Genomic DNA, 6,000 nt, shown 5'->3' with positions numbered 1-6,000 from the left:
CTCATGAATCCACATCAGTTTTCCGCATTCAACAGCTTGACTGTGGTTTCTGAAGGCTTTCCTCTTGCTAGCTTGACAAGACCTTCCACCAAAAACTGGCCACTGCTCAAAAAAGCTTGGCATCGTTGCCTGGGAGAAGGAGTGAGAAGTACTGTTCAACCTGCAAGTGTAAGGACCATGAACATACATAATTATCAAGTGGCTACAAGTCCGCAAACTGTCAAACTGGTGCGCAAGGTGTGATGCACTGGCTTAGGATTCAAAGTACTGAACATCCACATAATTGCACTAGTGTATTTACTGTATACAAGTGCATGAAACAGATTTATCTTGTGTGCATGAAAGATTTGACCAGAACTGCAGAAAACAAAGGGTTTTGTTCAGGTGGCTTCAGATTAATTCAGTCGGTGATTTTATTATATATACCTACTTGAGATATGCTCATAATTTCAAGTTCGTTTTAATTAGCTACCAGGGGGGGGGGGGGGGGGGGGGGGCAAAAATATCCTGCTTCCAGGTATTCATCATCTTTATGCAGTGTACATTTATGCAAATATTGTTTGAGGAGAAATGGAAAAATCAAATGCCATTTTGCAATTGATCTACTCTCATTTTCAAGGTTTTTTAGATAGATAATAAAAGGTCTTTTTGCAATTCTGTCATTTTCAAGATTCTCAAGTGCACTATTGCCAATATCATTAAGTGTGGCAATAACATAAGTATGGGGAAGAGGCATATTCCAGAAGGGATTTTTTTTTCAAGAGATTATTTCAACAAATACTACCATCAAAGTAGACGTATATTCCCTCACCTGAATCATGAAAAAAGCGATGATACATGTATTCCATTTTGACTCATTTGTGAAATTTAGGATCAGTTCTCAGACAGAGAACAACTGCCAGTTATTAATAGGGGCTGTGATTCTGTTTCTCGCTACCCTTGAACTCGCACCTTACAATTAGATCTAGTGCACTGTCTTAACATGGACTCGGTGGAAATACCGGTTTTACATGCATGTGACGTCATCAACTTTATAAGAGCATATTCTTATATAATGTAAATTTGTAAGCGGTTAGCAAACTCATAAATAGTAGTACTCATATTAGAAACTAGTTAGTAGATTCTAACGTAAGATCCACGCGCAAACACTAGCGTCCTATATAGGCCCCTACGTTCCTACGTGTAGCTACTGAAAACATCACGTAACCTGTTGTTGTGATAAACAAAAATCGGGTCGGGAGAATCCCCCACCCAGCCCCTTTAATCGGGTATTTACGCTCTTTTTAGAGCGATATTTGCTACTAGTACCTAGTACTAATTTAAACCTAACAGTTTGGACCTAGAACAGTTACAGTAGGCCCTACAAAAAATATAGTAGGCCTAGGGGCCTACCATTATACATGCGAACAAGTACACACAAACATTGTTCGAACTTCGTCTTCGTGCACGTCAGTAGCGGGTCGGGTTCATTGGTTACAAATGATTTGCGCGCTGACAAAGATCCGCACCAGAGCCTCAGAGGTAAGAAAACTACATCAATAACAATACAAAATGCCACGGAACCTTTCATATTTAAAATTTGATGATATTTTTAAAATGCAATTATTGGACAAAGGAACCCTCAGCGAAATTCGGACTCAATTCACCGCTGCAGCGCGTTGGTGTTATGGCCTATTATGTATGGCAAACACTATAGGCTACTTAGTATGCTGCGCTACATAGTATACTATAGTATTATGTGCGTGCAAAGACAAAGTTGTCTAGGCCTATGTATGCGATGAAATCCGTGAAAATCATGCACATCGTTTATGATAGAAAATAACTGGTACAGGAAATAATTACCTTAAAAGATTCTTATCCCTGCTGACAGACTTAGCAAAGTCACCATCATAGATTCAATGTCATTTTTAGCCCCAGACGACATCGAAAACCTGACTATCGCGATGACAGACGTTGACGACTCCGCGCCACAGCAACAAATTTCAGGCATTGGCATGTGTAACCAATGAGATCATCAGACTGCGAACACGTGATCTTCTCTGATGGACAACTAACACCGATACGGTGTTATTAGTGAAAACCCCCTTTTCATGACAAAACTATAACACCACTTGGGTGTCATTTTAACACCGAGAATCTAACACCCAATGAATGAGAGAATGTTGGTGTTAAATTAACACCGAAGGGTGTCAAATTGTGTCAATTTAACACCAAATTTAACACCCACAGTTTGACACCCGGTTGGTGTTACACTTTTAACACCGCATTTTTTGCAGTGTAGTACAGCAACGAAGGTTGCTGGGCGACGGTGTCCCAAAACAGGTGATCCGTGTCCCTCCCCCCCCCCCCCCCCTCCAGCTACCGCAAAGTTCATAATAACAACATTCCAGAAATATAACAAATTTTGTCAAACATTACTTCTTTAGTGTTAAACGGATGCATATTTTCCGGCGGTGTACAAGCAACAAACACAACATTAGACAAATTACTGAGGCAGCTTCGTGTAGTAGAGCTTTAAATCAATCTTATCGTATTACATTATACTAACAAACATTTTATCCTTGTTAAGTATAATTATATATAAAAATGATTATATGAGTTAACTTTCCCCGGAACTGTTACCAAAACATAAAATGATAATTTTGATTACCGAGAAACTATTACAAATACAAACATATATTTAAACCTGGTTGGTACTGGAAAAGGGGGGCTCGTACAACAAATACATATATATCTTAATTTGTGATCAACTTTATCCATTACACAAACAAACGAATGGGGTTTATGTAGATCGTTTTCCTATTCCCTTTCTTCCTTATCATCTGATTATTTTTTTTTTCAATACTGGGTTTGATCTGAAGGTCATACATGAGAATCAGCATTCCACACGAAAAATAAAGAACTTGATGTCAACATGGACATACATTGTGGAATAGATATTATGAATAAATGCGTACTGTATGTATTACTTTGTCTTGACTAGAAAATGGAAATGAGAAGGGAAAAAGAAAAAAAAAACTTCATATTATGCGTATTATGCTTGGAGAATTTTCACACTCATACAAAAACAAAATGTATTAAACTTTGAAGTCAGCTTTAACACAGGTTTCAGTCATTTTAACAAATAAAAGGATTTTTCTGTCTTCATTCTCCTCTTCCTTGTTTATTACAAAATGGAAATAATTCAAAGAAGAAAAGGTGTGAAATGATGTCACGCAGCAAATAACCTGCTTTAAGTTTACTTTCACTAAAAAATAAAGGCGTGTTGTCACCTGGGAAAAATGTTTGCACAATTGTTACGTCTTTACACTCTTGCATAAAATAACGTTCTGACAACAGAACGCCTCCCAATCTCCAGTAATTTTAGATATGTTATGGCTTTGAATTTTAAATAACTAATACATTAAGACAACCAACGGCAGTCAAGGGGCCAACATCACCTGGTATGATACAATAAATTGCCATAACTATCCATGAGTATAAACAGCACCTATAAACAGGCCCAAGTAAGTATAGTACAGCAACGAAGGTTGCTGGGCGACGGTGTCCCAAAACAGGTGATCCGTGTCCCTCCCCCCCCCCCCTCCTCCAGCTACCGCAAAGTTCATAATAACAACATTCCAGAAATATAACAAATTTTGTCAAACATTACTTCTTTAGTGTTAAACGGATGCATATTTTCCGGCGGTGTACAAGCAACAAACACAACATTAGACAAATTACTGAGGCAGCTTCGTGTAGTAGAGCTTTAAATCAATCTTATCGTATTACATTATACTAACAAACATTTTATCCTTGTTAAGTATAATTATATATAAAAATGATTATATGAGTTAACTTTCCCCGGAACTGTTACCAAAACAAAACATAAAATGATAATTTTGATTACCGAGAAACTATTACAAATACAAACATATATTTAAACCTGGTTGGTACTGGAAAAGGGGGGCTCGTACAACAAATACATATATATCTTAATTTGTGATCAACTTTATCCATTACACAAACAAACGAATGGGGTTTATGTAGATCGTTTTCCTATTCCCTTTCTTCCTTATCATCTGATTAGTTTTTTTTTTTTTCAATACTGGGTTTGATCTGAAGGTCATACATGAGAATCAGCATTCCACACGAAAAATAAAGAACTTGATGTCAACATGGACATACATTGTGGAATAGATATTATGAATAAATGCGTACTGTATGTATTACTTTGTCTTGACTAGAAAATGGAAATGAGAAGGGAAAAAGAAAAAAAACTTCATATTATGCGTATTATGCTTGGAGAATTTTCACACACATACAAAAACAAAATGTATTAAACTTTGAAGTCAGCTTTAACACAGGTTTCAGTCATTTTAACAAATAAAAGGATTTTTCTGTCTTCATTCTCCTCTTCCTTGTTTATTACAAAATGGAAATAATTCAAAGAAGAAAAGGTGTGAAATGATGTCGCGCAGCAAATAACCTGCTTTAAGTTTACTTTCACTATAGACCTATTTCATGATACAATTGTAAGTATAACAGGTAAGGTAAAAGCTAAATCCGATTTACCTTCATCTCCTCCTTCTCCTCATTGCTTTTTTTTTTGTGCAATTAAGAGTGGGTCTGTGAAGGCTTAACTTATCTAATCAATGAAGAAAGGATATACACGGAGAAGTATAAAGTCATTGCTGTGTATAGGCAGCACTGATATACAATATTCACAATCAGTATAAAAGGTTAGTATATACAAATATTTTTTTCTTCTTTCTTTTTCATTACTAAATGGAAATGAGGAGAAAATAAAACAAATATATTAACAAAAAGGCACGATTTTAACTTTAAGGCTGCAAAATGATTATGTTTTTATTAAAAACAGACTGACAGCTAGGTCTAAACGGATAAAAAAAACAAACAAACAATGTAACAGCAGTCATTTGAGAGGTGTGTCACGTTTTTCCTTGGTGTACTGTAACACCGTCTGCCACGAGAAAGTGCCCATTTTGCGGAAGCAAACGCAGAGGGCGGTATGCCCAAACATCGCACTGCCAAACATGATGGAAATGGAATTGGTCCTTTCGTGAATGGGGATTTGTCCGCCGTCGGTCGCGTAGGGAACCCGACGCTATTTACATGAAATGAAACGGGCCAGCAGTGGCCAGACCAGGTACAGGTAGGCAGTAGGTACGGCTAGCTGGACTTCGTGTGCAGACTTGCCCCGATGGCTGTGGTTGAGACTCCGGCCGCGCTAAAAAGAGAGGCCTACTACGATTATTGAATGACACCATGGAAAGTTTTGAGTGGCACATATGAGACCGAGATTGATATCTGTGCTGATAAATAAACAACCCCTCGACCTACCAGCCAACGATCAGACGTGGAAAGTGGAAGTAGAGGCCTACTTACCGACACACGTCGAAGCCATCAGTCACCTCGCCGACCCTACGCTCCTTGGTAAGCCATTTATATGCTAGAGTCTAATTGAAGAAATCTAGTACAGTAGAATCATACATGGTATTGGTTGTGTTGAAAGTCCTGAACTACCTCTCTGAAAAACGTTAGTTAGAAATACCTGTATAACTCCATCCCCTCACTCGAGAAGGCTAGGCACAGCTCTTTTTATTTTATTTTTTTTACTATTCTTGTTAGAACTAACGTTAGGCACAGTCTACTTTACCTTAGCCTGCGTGTAGTTAACTTTACCTTATTACCCCTTACGCAAATCAATGCTGAGCTCATCTAAGTCATACAATATCCCCACTAACGTTCATAGTGTTTACATCAATTGGGCAATGGTATTGCTGGGGGTGTTCCTATTAATTCATATTAATGGTTAGAGGTCTAACCACTTGTAATGATGATCAATCACAGTGTATAAGTTGCTTGTTAAAATATTTATCTAAGCAAAACACACAAGTGTATATTTCCCATACGGCAGCATGGCTCAAAACAGATACCGTTACTGTTAGAACCTGTTATTTTCTTGTAGACCTTGAGTTTCTAGAGATTTTTTTTTTT

The sequence above is a fragment of the Diadema antillarum genome, unplaced genomic scaffold (assembly GCF_040938485.1).
Source record: "Diadema antillarum isolate AM-2024a unplaced genomic scaffold, OU_Dant_1.0 seq00001292_RagTag, whole genome shotgun sequence".
In the NCBI taxonomy this organism is placed as follows: domain Eukaryota; kingdom Metazoa; phylum Echinodermata; class Echinoidea; order Diadematoida; family Diadematidae; genus Diadema; species Diadema antillarum.
The sequence above is the reverse complement of the archived record's forward strand: the minus strand, read 5'-3'. Positions refer to the sequence as shown.